This window comes from Lepus europaeus, chromosome 5 (assembly GCF_033115175.1).
Source record: "Lepus europaeus isolate LE1 chromosome 5, mLepTim1.pri, whole genome shotgun sequence".
NCBI lineage: Eukaryota > Metazoa > Chordata > Mammalia > Lagomorpha > Leporidae > Lepus > Lepus europaeus.
Genome location: NC_084831.1, coordinates 110153077 through 110169312, shown reverse-complemented (window position 1 = coordinate 110169312; position 16236 = coordinate 110153077). Strand labels below are relative to the sequence as shown.

At 47.0% G+C, this 16236-nt stretch overlaps 1 pseudogene; it reads left to right on the top strand.

Moving 5' to 3' along the window:
• Window positions 1-1038: 1038 nt before the first annotated feature.
• LOC133759178 (chromobox protein homolog 1-like) lies at window positions 1039-3075 on the top strand (annotated as a pseudogene).
• Window positions 3076-16236: the final 13161 nt, after the last annotated feature.

Sequence of the window (16236 nt, the reverse complement as noted above, 5' to 3'; positions counted from 1 at the left end):
TTGGCTGCAAATTCTTAGATTACCTCTTCACTTGATTACAGCTTTGTGGTAGCATTACCTGAAGAGAACTTTACTATTTCCCTGGACCGACTGACCAAGATATTTTTATGATTGGTACTTTAAAAACTTTTTCTTTGAACTTTCCAACTTAGTATTGGCAATTGCACAGTGTTTTTCTGATTGTGTTCCAGCTGGGAAAGGCCTCTATCATTTCTGTAATGTACAGACTGCTGGAACTAGGCTACTTTTGTGGTTCTGCTCAGAGACTATTCCCTGCAAATGTGGGAATTCTAGTTTCTTACAACTCCCATTGAAAATAAAAAGAAATGGGATTCATTTTGTAAATGTGTGTGCTACTTTATCAGACATATTCCTGATGAGAGAGGACTTCCAGTCTGAAGGGAACTGATTTGTTCTAAAACTTTCCATATCTGTTGTTTGGAAGAATTTTCCATACACTGTGTCTCGCTCAAAACATTTGAAATTCTGTTTCTCCTCCACTCTCCAGTTATCTCTGGTGTTGGGAGCTGAGCACGTGTTCTTATTTCCACATAACTGTGGGGCCTGCCTCTGAGTACCAATAGGTGGATGAATCGGCATGGTGGTTATTAGGAACATTCCAGAAAGCCAGTTCTGCTCTGGGATGGCTGCCAGTTACATGACATACACAGAAGTGGTTGTGACCCACACCAATATATCTTCATAAACCCAGAGAAAATGTATCCTTCACTCATCTTTTCTCAAAATACCTGGAGCCCCTTCCAATGCCAACTTAAGGAGTAGGAATCTGAGATTGCAATTAAAATGCCTTGCTTTTGCAAAATTTACAAAAACACGTGGCTATGTAAGAACAATGGCAAGACAGCCCCATGCAAATAAGCCATCTTGAGCTTAAGCCTCATTGACCTCATGGTGGGGGGGGTCTCTAGTTTGTGGGAGAGAAAGAGTTGCAGCTGTCAACGCTCTGGTCAGAGTGTGGCACAGGGCCTCCAAGGATGGGGGAGGGGGGCGGCTGTCTGGGCAAACTGAGATGCTACCATGGCTGGTCAAGGGGAGATCAACGGCCTCACCAGTAGGTTCCAGCAGAGCCGACCACCATACTGTGCTATGCTGGGGGGCCCAGGAGTGCAGCTCATGGGCGCTAATTGGGTGTAATCGTGTCTTCTGCCTACTGCGCTTCAGCTTTCATGGGCCAAGCCTACCCACCAAAAAGCAACCCGCCCAGTCCTCAAAATGACCTCACTAAAAACTGATGACTTGGTGACAGTTTAAACGTAACATTTGAATCTAAATCTAGACTACAGTTTTTGTTCCATAAGTATCTACTGATAGAGGGGACAGTCTGGGCACCAAAAGGTAAGGAAGACAAAATCTTGCTGAAAGTAAAGTTTCTTGCAGAGTCCTTGGGCCTGCACCCGTGTGGAAGACCCGGAGGAAGCTCCTGGATCCTGGCTTCAGATCGGCCCAGTTCCAGCTGTTGCGGCTACTTGGGGAGTGAACCAGCGGATAGAAAACCTCTCTCTCTCCTCCTCTCTCTCTCTCCTGCTCTATCCCCCTCTGCCTCTCTGTAACTCTTCTTTTCAAATAAATGAATAAATATTTTTTAAAAAGAAAAGAAAGAAATGTGGTTAGCACAACTGGGGAAATTTTAATTTTATCAAATTTTAATTAATCAAGATGTAAACTCAAGCTCCTGCACATACTGTGTGATACAGGTCAGGCAAGAGCAGGAGACCCACCTCTGGCATATGAAATACAGGGCAGTCTTTCTTTCTCTCTCTCTCTCTCTCTCTTTCTTTTAGAGATTATTTATTTGAAAAGGCAATTTGTAGAAGTGAAATGGACACTTTGAGAAGCAATGACTTGAACAGCCCTCTTCTTGATTGTTGCGGAACAGTTTATTTTTTTCATACTGTTTGTTGAAGTCTTTACTTAACATAGAGTTAATCATATGTGCATAAAGTCAATTGAAAATAAATCTCAGTAAAAAATAAGAGTGGGAATAAGAGAGGAAGGAGGAAGAGGGGTGGGAGCACGGATGGGAAGACGGGCACGGTGGGAAGAATCACCATGTTCCTAAAGTTGTAATTATGAAGTGTCTGAGGTTTGTAAAGCTCTATAGTTCTGCATATATTCTTACTTCTAAGGGTACAGTTTAAAAACTCATCATGGGACCCCAAATCCCCTTAAGCTGGGTGGCAGAAATACCTTCTTAAGTGTTAACAGCGATCATATGAATAGGGGATCGGATTAAGTGTTCAGGTGCTCATACAGATAGGATTAAGTGTCTGGTACTAATAATAGAATTAAAACGAGGTGAGTGCAGAGGCTCTTTTGTTGGGCTGAGGGGAGGGCGGTTGGCTGGGGCCGCAGTGCTGCCCTTCAGGGAGGGGCTGGACTGCGGCCGCTCGCTTGCTGGTTCCTGGGCGCCATGCCCCACCCTCCACCGCCGGCCACCAGTAGCGCGACCCTGATTCTTCTGGAGCTCTAGGCGCCGCTTTGAGCAGCGTCACCCTTTACACCAGAAAGCTGGGGGGCACTACGGGGCAAAAGCAAAACCAGAAGAGAGTGGAGGAGGTGCTAGAAGAGGAGGAAGCGGAGCGCGTAGTGGGAAAGTGCTTGACCGTCGCGTTGTACGGGGCGGAGCGCAGCACCTGCTGAAGTGGAAAGCTTTCTCAAAGACGATGGGTGGGAACCCGGACGGAAGCCGGATTGGCCCGACCTCATTACTGCGTTTCTGCGGGCACAGAGAACAACACAGGAGACAGAGACGGCAGAGGGAGGCCAGTGCAAAGCTGGTTCTGAGTCTGAAGATAAGCGAGAGGAGAGCAAGCCAAAGAAGAAGAGAGCAGAGGCGGAACAGCCACGAGGATTATGGGAGCTACAGACGGGAGGGGAGAACTCACGTTCCTGATGAAATGGAGGAACTCTGGGAAGGCCGACCTGGTCCCTGCCGAGGAGGCGGATGGCTGGTGCCCACGGGTTGTCATTTCCTTCTAGGAGCAAAGCCTGACGTGGCACTCCTACCCCTCGGAGGATGATGACAAAAAAGAGAACAAGAATGAACTCCCCTGAGTACCGCCCCCCTCACACCTGTCTGTGGCTTTCAGGTGGGGAGGGAGAGGTCCTACTTGTCTGGACACCGCAGTGGTGGCTTGAGAAGATGTCCTTTGAAGAGCCAGTACAGTTTCTGTGCCCAGCAGCAGCCCAAGCACTTTAAGCTGTTCCAAGCTATGTAGTTCACGCACCCACCCCAGCCAAGGGGAAGGGGGAGAAGTGTTTCAAGGTCGCCCGTTCTGGGCTTTGCTGAGAGAAGCCAAGGGCCTTCTATGAAGGACTAGGCTTGCAGAACTGGGTGTGTGGGAGAACAAGAAGATACTATAGGTCTTCAGAGAGCATCTCCACCACCCACAGCCTCCTTCCCAATAGTGTTGACTCTGCATTTTTGCAGCGTGGCCTGTGTGTAGTTTTTGGCTGTTACTGGTGTATTACTTAGGGGTAGGAGGGATGGGATAGGGAGAAAGAGAAATAGGTTAGATCATTTTGATTAAAATTTGGGGCCTGTCTGGGAAAATGGTGAAACAGTAGAAAGAACAACTAACTGTTCAGTTCTATGTCCAGGATATTTAACTTTTCAAAAAAAATATCATTGACACCATCAATGGGAACTGCGAGAGACTGTTTAAAAGCTGTGAATGCCCGAAACCCGTAAGCCAAGGTGTGCCCTGCCTGAGCTTAATGCTGTTCCCCACGTAGGACGAAGCCCGTTCAGAGGTCACCAGGCTGCTGCTTTGGAGACAGAGACTGGCTGGGGAGGGAGTGTGCACACAGCCAGGTCGATAATTCTGCCTTGGAGGTGCTAATTCTTGACATTAGACAAGAAGACCCTTTCTTTTCCAATTATGAAGTTGTATCAGCTTACCCATCCAAACCACTGGCTGAGGTACTAGAAGAGGGGAAGAGAGTGGTACAGGAGATGGGAGAGTAGGGAAAGACAAGGACCCGTGCTCTTAAGTTAGTGAACTCTCGAAGCCTCTGGTTTGTTTGAATTTTGTCCAGATATGACTGTATGAAACCAGGAATATCCTCTTGTGTTGTGGCTAACTCAATCCCAGACCAAGCTACAGCCTCTGTGTTTGCGGCAGGGTTCTTTCACGACAACACAAGTTTCGTTGAAACTATTCAAGGGTTGAATGTTTCAGAAGCCCTGGTCTCGGGAGAAGACTAAGCATTCATACTGGGGCGGTGGTTTACTTTAAAACAACATGCTTTTTATCCTAAGAATTAACTGAGACCCAAGATGTTCCGTCTAGATTCCTAAGATCCATCAGTTCTTGACATGGTCTAGACCTGCATCTAGAGCTGCATCATAAAATCTGCAGACATGTGTGAGGTTTCTGTGAAAACTTCGTTGAAATGTAAACTTCATACCACACTGTGAGATTTTGTCTTAGTAAAACTATAGATTTATATATATATATGTGTGTGTGTGAGTATATATATATATATATATATATATATAGGGTGAATGCTCCAACATGGGAAGCAGTCCACACAGCAGACTCAATGACAATCACTTTAAATAGCACTCTGACCTCAGAATCAGCCCTGGCTGGCTGAAAAGCCCACAAGAACATTTCAGACATGGAAAGCCAAGACACTGTGGCAGAAAGTGTCCTACATGAAGGACCTTGGTGGACAAGACTCCAGTGAAAAGAAATGGTCATCAAAGAAAGAGGTAATTTTCTCTGAAGAGAGGAGAGAACTTCCTCTTTGCTTATGGCCTTGTCTAAATACTGATGGAGTTTGTGGATTCAAAAGGCTTCCACAGCCTAGGCAGCTCATGTCAAGAGCATCAGGTGATCACTTACCTCATATATAAGAGTGTTAATTGTTAAATTAACAACAGAAGTCACTGTGTACTAACTTCCCATCCAGGACCTCTCTCCTAAAAGAGAATTAACAGGAAAACTTTTTCTCAATGATTAATTTTAGTGTATTAAGTAGAGGATATTCTTATGTCTCAAAAGTTTTGCTTATGCCTAAGTGTCCAACTCCATTGCTTGTTTTCTTAGGTGCTTCCTTAATTAAAGATAGAACTCCTTCTCAAGGACTTACTTTCTTTTAATGTATTAAGTGGAGGATATGCTTATGTCTTATAAGCCATAACTATGTGTAAGTGCTTGCAAAAGATGTATCATTGTTGGGTGCTTCTTTAAAGTTAATTAAGTTTCTGAAAAAAAAAAAAGAAGAGAAATTAACTTCGAGATGCAATGACTTTGAACAGCCCTTGAGGTACAGTTTTTTTGTGTGTGTGCAAATTGTTGAACTCTTTTCTTAATATAGAGCTGGTCTTCTGTGTATAAAGTTGATCGAAAATGGGACTGAGAATGGGAGGAGGATGAGGGGTAGGAGTTCGGGTATGAGGGTGGGTATGGTGGGAAGAATCACTATATTCCTAAAATTGTACTTATGAAATGCATGAAGTTTATATTCCTTAAAAAAAAAAAAAGGTTTCTTTGGAAAAAAATAAATTTAACTGAACCAGCTAACCATAAAAAAAGGGCCAACCAAAATGAAAAAAAAAAAAAAAAAAACAACCAGAAAGTTTCATTTATTTGAAAAGCTGAGTTCCAGAGAGGCAGAGGCAGAGAGGTCTTCCATCTGCTGGTTCACTCCCCAAATAGCTGCAATGATGGAGCTGGTCCAACCTGAAGCCAGGAGCTTCTTCTGGGTCTCCCACGCTGGTGCAGGGGCCCAAGGGCTTGGGTCATTTTCCACTGCTTTCCCAGGCCACAGCAGAGAGCTGGATCGGAAGAGGAGCAACCAGGTCTTGAAACAGTGCCCATATGGGATGCCGGCACTGCAGGTGGCGACTTAACCTGCTATACCACAATGCCGGCTCCCCAGTCTTTCCTTTTGCAGTTGCTGTCCCATCAGGGTGTGGCGTCCAGAGCTATGGGGCCACCCTGTAATCTTGAGGGGAGCACTTTGAGGATGAAGCTGACACACTGAGGATGGCAGAGAAGAAATGGGAGGATCTGAGCCATGGACTCCGTCAACACTGGGGATGCCCTGCCCTATTTATTCATATATTTATTTATTAGATTTATTTATTTATTTGAAAGTCAGAGTTACAGAGAGAAAGAGAGGGAGAGACAGATCTTTCATTCACTGGTTCATCCCCCAGATGGTCATAATGGCTAACACTGGGCCAGGCCAAAGCCCTCTCTTTTTTAAAATTTTATTGTTTTTAGAAGATTTATTTATCTACTTATTTGAAAGGTAGAGTAACAGAGAAAGAAGGACAGGCAGAGAGAGATAGAGGGAGAGAGAGAGCAATTGATCTTCCACCTATTCGTTCACTTCCCAAATGGCTTCAATAGCCAGATCGGGGCAAGGCCAAAACTAAGAGCCTAGAACTCCTTCCAGGTCTCCCACATGGGTGGCAGGGGCCGAGACACTTGGGCCATCCTCCATTGCATTCCTAGGCACACCAGCAGGGAGCTGGATCAGAAGTGGAGGAGCTGGGAATCCAACTAGCACTCCAATGTGGGATGTTGGCATTGCAAATAGCAGCTTAAATCCCATGATGAGCCATGATGCCACCTCCCCCTCCAAAGCCCCGGGACTTTTTAATGTGTGCAAAAGGACATTTTGATTAGAGTTTTCTGTGAGTTGCAGCCAAAAGCCTAGAAAACCACAGGGCTATTATGCTAGATCAGGCAGGAGTAGGGAAAGGAGATACCATGTTCACATAGTATTTTTAGACACCTTGCAGAGATTGTATATACTAGTGCTTGGGAAATATGCAAAAAAGAAACAATTATGGAATCCCTGTGTATCTAAAGTTACGCACTTTTCCAAGACTGAGACTGGGTTCATAAGCATTGGTACTGTGCTAAAAGCAGAAAGAGTTCTGCAGTGGGTCTCTGTGGCTTTGGTCTACAGAGGACATCCACTGTCCTTCCTTTCATTATGGGGCTCTGTTCTAGGAGGGACCATTTCTCACTGTTCAGATAAGCCTGACCCTACACACCCTGGTCACAGGAGTGGGCCAGAGACAGAAGTCTGGCCAGCAGGATGCACCATCCCTTGCTTAGGCTGCGGTGACTGTTTAAGGAACAGGCACGTGACTATAGGGACAATAGACCAAGGAGGACTTGGGAGAACAAGGGACATTTGTTTTCTGCTCTGGGCCTGGAAAGCCTTCTGACCAGGGGAGAGAGCTCTTCGAAGGTAAAGCCAGCCTCAGAACCAGCTGAGGACAGATAGTCCTCGTGCCCGAGCCTCTGGGTGCAGCCGTGCCTGAAGCTGGAGCCCACCTTCAGACTTCTCATGTACCTGAGCCCATTCTCTCCCTAAGGTGCTTAGGCCACTTTGCATGGCCTGTCACTGATTGCAGGTCACAGAGTCCTTACTAATTCACTGGAGCAGGGCTGGTGAGCCTTTCTTTCTGCCTAGGGCCACATGGATACTTATAACATCACTCACTGGCCGTAAAAATGCTCCATTGAAAGCTAAGTCTGTCACAGATACATTGAATGCCGAGTCCTGCCTGTGCTTGCCTGGGCAGGGCCAGAGCTAATGAGCTCGCAGGCCTTATCCAGCCAGACATTCCCCCACCCTTTCGCTAGAGAATCAAACAAGGCAAGAGGGAGGCCCCAGAGCTGCCACCGTGGCCACCGTGGGCTCTGGTGAAGAAGCAGAGACACTCTCATGGTTTCATGAAGTGGCCTTATGCGGTAGGCCAGCTGGCTAAGCACACAGTCCAGGTCAGGAATCAACACATCTGAGTTTCCATCCCAGTTTCTCTAATTACTAGACCAATAAATCTGAGGAAGCCCCTCACCTGTTCTGGATCTCCGTGTTTCCCATCTATTACATGGGAAAAACTGTTTACCTGACAAGCTTGTTGTAAGAATTAATAGAGAAAAATCCCCTGGCATAGAACTGGGTAGATACCTCTCCCTTAACTGGTGTTAGTTCTTGGCATCCTAGAAAACAAGAATCAAAGTTGTTGAACTAAAAATGTCCAAACTAGGGCCGGCATTGTAATATAGCAGGTGAAGCCGCCGCCTACAAGGCCGGCATCCCATACGGTTGCTGGTTTGTGTCCTGGCTGCCCCACTTCTGATCCAACTTCCTGCTAATGGCTTGGGAAAAGCAGTGGAGGACAGCACAAGTGTTTGGGCCCCTGTCACCCATGTGGGAGACCCAGAAGAAGCTCCTGGCTCCTGGCTTTGAACAGGTCCATCCCTGACCCCTGCAGTCACCTGTGGAGTGAACCAGCAGATGGTTCTCTCTCTGACTTTCAAATAAATAAATCTTAAAAAAATAATAAAAATAAAAACCTTTATGGGGGTCAGTGCTGTGATGCAGCACGTTAAAGCCCCAGCTGGCAGTGCCGGCATCCCACATGGGCACCAGTTTGAGTCCTGGCCGCTCCACTTCGGATCCAGCTCTCTGCTGTGGCCTGGGAAAGCAGTAGAAGATGGCCCAAGTCCTTGGGCCCCTGTACCCACAAAGGAAGCCCAGAAGAAACTGCTGGCTCCTGGCTCCTGGCTCCTGGCTTCGGATCAGCACAGCTCCGGACATTGTGGTCAACTGGGGAGTGAACCAGTGGATGGAAAACCTCTCTCTCTCTGCCTCTTCTCTCTCTGTGTTACTCTGACTTTCAAGTAAATAAATAAATCTTAAAAAAAAAAACACACAAACCTTTATGAACCTGTCCAAATTCACTACTAACACCCCTTGGGTTTTCTTTTGTCCTCAGCACTTTTGGTTGCTATCTTGCTCTGTCTCTCACTGTTTAATCACAGCCTCTCCCACTGAAAACAGCAGCCGCCGTCACCTTTGTTCTTTGTTCTTGAACGCTCGGTGCACTATCTTCAGTCCTGCCAGCAGCGGTCGAAGGAGGTGGCACAGAGCTATGGCTTAAATGTGAGCCCCAAAATTCATGTGTTAGAAACTTAACCCTCAAATTCAGATGTTAATGGTATTTGGAGGTGGGGCTTTAGGAAGGAATTGGGACTAGATCAGGTCAGGAGGGTGGAATCCTGGGATCGCATGAGTGGCTTTGTGAGAGGAGAGACCTGAGCTGGCACCCAGTGGGATGCTCTGTCGCACCATGGGGTGCCCCCTTCTGTTCTGATGTAGCAGGGAGGCCCCACCAGATGCTGGTGCTGCACTCATGAACTGCTCCTGGCTCCAGAACCGTGAGCCAAACAAACTTCCCTTCTGTATAAGTTAGTGTTTTGGGTATTTTCTTATAGAGAGGAAGCAGGCTGGTGCTGGTGCTATGGGCAGCGGCTTGAGCCACTGCCTGATGCTGGCATCCCCTATAGGTGCTTTTCCGATTCCTGGTTGTCCACTTCTAAGCCAGCTCCTTGTTCATGTGCCTAGGAAAGCAGCAGAGGATGATCCAAGTGCTTGGGCCCTGCACTCACATGGGAGACTCAGAAGAAGCTCCTGGCTCCTCATGCCTGCCTGCCTTGTGCCCAGCCCTGACTTTTGTGGCCATTTGGGGAATGAACCAGCAGATGGAACACCTCTCTCTGTCTCTCCTTCTCTCTCTGCAACTTTGTCTTTGAAATAAATAAAACAAATCCTTTTTTAAAAAAAGAAATAAGAAAAATCAGGCCAAGACATACCAATTCACAGCTTAGTAGGCATGAGCTCATGGAGGTGGTGACCCATCTGCCCCATTAGGATGAGGCCAAGCCCACGTGGCATCCGGATGCCACTCACAGCAAGGAGATGTCCTGTGGCATTTCTTACTGTTGGAATTCTGCTTTCTTGGGAGACTAAGGAAGGCACACTGCTGTTTTGAATTTCAAACCACAGTTACCTGTGTAACTAAAGAACCTGTAAGTCCCTCAATAGGAAAAAGTGGAAAGTGACCCAGCGAATGCCAGATCGAAGGGTATATCCAATTGCAGTTCCTACTGTGCTGGAGGTAAGATAACGCTCTTGAACTTCACACTGGCTGATCCAAAATGGAGACTTTAGATTTCCTTCATTTAGATTCAATTAAAAAGGAACACCTGTAGGATCATGCAGCTAGGAGATGAGGTTCAGGTTAAGCGAACACTCTTTTCATTATGGCAAAGACCCTCAAGCCAAGCCCAAACATCTACAGCCGTCGTCACCATCCCCTGTCTGCTACCTGTGCGGCAGTCTTGTTGGTGCTTTAATACAGGCAATCCTATCCTAATCAGTTGTACTAGCGTCTTCATCAGGATCTACAAGAACCTATTTTTGTTCCCATAGAAACGCAAAACCTACAAAGACCTATCGGAAGATGCCTGCAGCCGCCTGTTTCTAATAAAGAAAAAAGCGTTCATCCTCTCTGCTGATATGCAGGACTCTCATTGCTGGAGATCAGCTATAGGGAGGCCACTTCAGGAAGTGGGATGATATGCTACAGCTAAAGCAAATAGGATAGGCCTACGGGAATCCATACTGACATGGAAAGGTGTTCACAACGTATATGTGCATTTTTTAAAAAAGATTGAATTATTTATTTATTTGAAAGTCACATTTACACAGAGAGAGAAGGAGAGGCAAAGAGAGAGAGAGAGGTCTTCCATCTGCTGGTTAACTCCCCAGTTGGCCACAATAGCCAGAGCTGCACCGATCTAAAGCCAGGAGCTTCTTTCAGGTCTCCCACACAGGTGCAGGAGCCCAAGGACTTGGCCATCTTCTACAGCTTTCCCAGGCCATAGCAGAGAGCTGGATCGGAAGTGGAGCAGCTGGGTATCGAACCGTTGCCCATATGAGATGCCGGCACTGTAGATGGTGGCTTAACCCGCTATGTGCCACAGCGCTGGCCCCCCGTATATGTGCATTTTAAATGTAAGTTGCAGAATGATCTTTAGAAACTAATCTCATCCTGTTCAAAAACAAAAGCTAAGAATTGGCATGGAAGGGAGGGCCTGGGAGGAGGAGTGCCACCCCTCACCAGTGGTTAGGGGCTGTTGCCTGGAGGGGGTCACCGAGGACTTCAGCTTTTTACCCTAAAGGTTTCTTTTTTTTTATTGACATGTTTTTTAATAAAGATTTATTTATTTACTTGAGAGGCAGAGTTACAGACAGAGAAGCAGAGAGAGAGAGAGAGAGATAAAGGTCTTCCACGCGCTGGTTCACTCCCCACATGGCTGCAGCGGCCGGAGTGGGGTCAATCCGAAGCCAGGAGCCAGGAGCCTCCTTTGAGTCTCCCTCTCAGGTGCAGGGGCCCAAGCACTTGGGCCATCTTCCACTGCTTTCCCAGGCCATAGCAGAAAGCTGGATCGGAAGTGGAACAGCCGGGTCTCGAACCGGCGCCCATATAGGATGCTGGCACAGGAGGCAGTGGCCTTTACCCACTATGCCACAGTGCCAGCCCCTACCTAAACATTTCAAATTGTGAGGTTTGGGATTAATTTTTTTTTTTTTACAATGAGCTAACTTTATTTCAATATTCAAGAAAATATATACAGGTTTATAAGTTGAAATTCACATCGAATTGCTGAGTCCTTAAGTGGACAGTCCAAGCTGCTGACACTGTGGCGAGTGCTGGTCTGTGCCGTCTCTGTACTCTGTCTTGTGTTGCTTCACTAGCGACCTTTCCAGAAGTTTATTCCCTGCAGGCAGGCCGGGGAGCACAGCCACCCTGCCTCCTGCTGTGCCGCCCCTCCTCCTCTGCCTGCTTTCTTCGTCCTACGGTGGTGGAGACAGCCGTCCACAGTCCGGCAGCTACCCCACTCCTCTCCTTCTGGAAGGTGTCCACATCACATCTGTGGGCCCAGAACAATTAAATCAAGATTGTTGTTGCTTTTTAAAATTCCTTTCCCCACATACTTAGATGAAATACTTACTTTGCCTCCGGTCTTTCACATTTGTTCTTCATCTGTCTCTTGTGGCTTGGCAGGTGAGGCCTGGTCTGTGCTCAGAGTGTGCAGGACATCCTGGAGGGACAGGCAGGTGGTCAGGGAGAGCGACCACACGAGGTGACACCTATATTGCCACAAAGGTGTTCCCAGCTCCCAAGCATGTGTCTGCATTAGATGAATAAATCATATTCCTTGGTCTCTAGAGTCTTTTTTTTTAAAAAGATTTATTTTATTTACTTGAAAGATAGAGTTACAGTGAGAGAGCGAGATAGAGAAAGGTCTCCCGGAGCTGAATTGATCTGAAGCCAGGAGCCAGGAGCTTCTTCTGGGTCTCCCACATGGGTGCAGGGGCCCAAGCACTTGGGCCATCTTCTACTGCTTTCCCAGGCCACAGCAGAGAGCTGGATTGGGAGTGGAGCAGCTGGGATTCGAACCGGCACTGCAGGCAGCGGCCTTGCCTGCTACGCCACAGTGCTGACCCTCCAGCTTCCTGCTGATGCATCTTGGGAGGCAGTAGATGATGGTTCAAGTACCTGAGTCCCCTGACATCCATGCGGGAAACTCATATCCCAGATGGAGTTCTAGGCTCCTGGCTTCAGCTTGGCCCAGCCCTGGCTGTTGTAGGCATTTGAGGAGCCAATCAGTGGATGGAAGATTCTTTCTCTCTCTCTGCCTTTCAAGTAGGTGAAAAATAATTTTTTTTATTAAACTTTTATTTAATGAATATAAATTTCCAAAGTACAGCTTATGGGTTACAATGGCTTCCCCCTCCCAAAACTTCCCTCCCACCCACAACCCTCCCCTTTCCCACTCCCTCTCCCCTTCCAATCACATCATGATTCATTTTCAATTCTCTTTATATACAAAAGATCAGTTTAGTATAAATTAGGTAACGATTTCAACAGTTTGCCCCCATATAGCAACACAAAGTGAAAAAAAAATATTGTTGGAGTACTAGTTATAGCATTAAATAAGAGTGTACAGCACATTAAAGGCAGAGATCCTACATAATATTTTTTTAAAAATTAATTAATTTTCTATGCCATTTCCAATTTAACACCAGGTTTTTTTTTTTTCATTTCCAATTATCTTTATATACAGAAGATCGATTCAGTATATAATTAGTAAAGATCTCATCAGTTTGTACCCACACAGAAACACAAAGTGTAAAAATACTGTTTCAGTACTAGTTATAGCATCACTGCACATTAGACAACACATTAAGGACAGATCCCACATGGGATGTAAGTACACAGTGACTCCTGTTGCTGAGTTAACAATTTGACACTCCTGTTCATGGCGTCAGTAATCTCCCTAGGCTCTAGTCATGAGTTGCCAGGGCTATGGAAGCCTTTAGGGTTCACTGACTTTGATCTTATTCCGATAGGGTCACAGTCAAAGTGGAAGTTCTCTCCTCCCTTCAGAGAAAGGTACCTCCTTCTTTGATGGCCCCGTTCTTTCCACTGGGATCTCACTAACAGAGATCTTTCATTTAGGTCTTCTTCTTTTTTTCTTTCCCATGGTATCTTGGCTTTCCATGCCTACAATACTCTCATGGGCTCTTCCGCCAGATCCGAATGCCTTAAGGGCTGATTCTGAGGCCAGAGTGTTGTTTAGGACATCTGCCATTCTATGAGTCTGCTGTGTATCCCGCTTCCCATGCTGGATCTTTCTCTCCCTTTTTGATTCTATCAGTTAGTATTAGCAGACACTTGTCTTATTTGTGTGATCCCTTTGTTTCTTAGACCTATCCAAGCCATCGAATGTGAACTGAAATTGATCACTTGGACTAGTGAGATGGCATTGGTACATGCCACCTTGATGGGATTGTATTGGAATCCCCTGGCACATTTCTAACTCCATCATTTGGGGCAAGACTGATTGTGCATGTCCCAAATTGTGCATCTCCTCCCTCTCTTTTTCCACTCTGAAATTTAACAGGGATCACTTTTCAGTTAAAATTTAAACACCTAAGAATAATTGTGTGTTATTTACAGAGTTCAACCACTAGTACTAGAACAACAACAACAACAACAAATACTAAAAAGGATAAAGTATTACATTGTACATCTAGAGTCAGGACAAAAGCTGATCAGGTCATTGTTTCTTATAGTGTCCATTTCACTTCAACAGGTTTCCCCTTTGGTGCTCAGTTGTCGCCGATCAGGGAAAACAAATGATATTTGTCTCTTTGGGACTGGCTTAATTCACTCAGCATGATGCTTTCCAGATCCCTCCATCTTGTTGCAAATGACTGGGTTTCATTGTTCCTTACTGCTGTATAGTATTCTATGGAGTACATGTCCCATAATTTCTTTATCCAGTCTACTGTTGATGGGCATTTGGGTTGGTTCCAGGTCTTAAAATAATTAAATAAACAATTTAACCAATGTAAACCTGAAAAATATGAATGAAAAAAATTAGTGGATAGGACAGGAATGAGGCTGATGGGAAAGTGCAGAGGAAGGCCTGGCAGGAGAGAGGCTTTTCCACCCCAGAGCTACCTTGACACAGACCAGCAGGGTGAGGAGCGTCTGCCCAGGGCAGTGCCAGGTGAGAGGAGGGGAGCTGGGTTTTGGCCTCTACGAGGTCGCTCAGCCAGTCCCTTTGCAGAATGCGTGGGGCGCACAGTGTCCCTCTGCTGTGCCCTCTTGGGTGGTGACAGGGCTGTCATTCCACATTTCCGTGAGAATACAGGCCCTGGAGCTGGCCTGAGAGTGCCACAATGATGTCCCCCCCCCCCCCCCGCCCCGGTGTTTGTGCAGAGCGTAGGCTCTTTACTCTGCCTGAGCCTTGTTGGGTGTCACATAAGCGCTGATGAGAAATGCGGGCCAGGCCTCCTGGGGCTTTATCTTCCCAAACACTGACAGCGAACTAGCACTGCCAGTTAAAGGGCACCAGTGTCTGCAGACCTGGAGAGCGCATGGAGCACGTGTGCGGCACGTGTCCCGGCGGTGGCTGTCGGACACCACCCGCTGTGCAACCTTGCAGGAGTCACCTTGGCTGCTCCTCTCTCAGAGGGGCTGGCACCTATGGCGGAGCTCCCAGGTGTGCCCAGGACTCTGTGACAAACTGGAACAACCCTGCCACCGGCGAGCGACGCCCCAGGCTGTCCCCGGGCCCCGGCCACAGCGATGACACACGCACACCAACTTGAACATCCTGTCCCCAGGCTCCCCTGAGCAACCTGCTTGCTGACACCCAGGGAAATCCGGCTTGAGAAAGGTCTTTATGCAACAGCTTCTCCCCGAATTTGTGCTGTTAGTGGTTTTAGATAGAAACCCACTGTTGGCAAAGTGGATTATGCTTGGAATAATTCCTGGAAACCAGATGGACCAGTTTGGTGAGAAACACACAGCACCATCCACTGGGGCATGGCCTCTCTCTGCTCCTGGCCCCTACGCCCCATCATGGGCTGCGATGCTGGGACAGACAGCCAGGAGTCAGGCTAGGTCACGGGATGAGCAGTCTGGACTAGCTGCCGCTGCCCGGGATGGACTGGCGAGTTCTTGCCTTGGCCCAGCTCCTTGCGGTTTTTGTAAAGCAGTAATCACCAGCTTCTAAAGCACACAGGAAGCTTCTGGAAAGCGGGAGACGGCAGCGACTTTGTTCTGCTCTTGTCCCCAGCTGCATGCACGCCGAGGTGTTCCCATAGACACTGGATGCTGCGCTGCTGCTGTTGTTGGCTTTCCCTGCCTCTTGCTTCCTAAGACGCTATAGATAACACAGCACAAATGACATGCAGAAGACACACTTACAAAGAAGGCAGACGTGAGAGGAGCGTATTGAAAAGCTGGCTGAGCTCGTCTCTTCCCAGGGGCTGCTGGTCCCACCGGATGCTGCTCTACCGCAGAGTGCTTGAACTCATCCCTCCTGTCTCATTGTGATCATTCAGCCCTTGATTGACTTCTCCCTACTTTCCTCCCAACCCTCCACCCACCCTCCTCAGCCTCGGTAACCCTGCTGGGCTCTGTGTTTCCATGAAGTCAACGGTTTGGGATTCCACATGCCTGAGATCATCCAGTACTTGGCTTGCTGTGTCTGGTTTATTTCACTTCACACAAGTCCCCCAGGTTCGTCCATGTGATCACAAAGGAAAGGATCCTGGTTTTTCTTATGACTGATTCGGATTTCACTGTGTAGCTACACCGTATTTCCTTTATCTATTCATCCAATGATGGACACCTAGGTTAGTTCCATTTCTCGGCTGTTGTGAATAGTGCTATGATGAACATAGGAGAGCAAATCTCTCTCCACCTGCTGATTTCAGTCCCTTTGGCTCTACACACCCACTAGTTGGACTGAGGGATTATCTGGGAGATTGATTTTAATATTTTGAAGAACCTCCATAGTGGCTGTACTA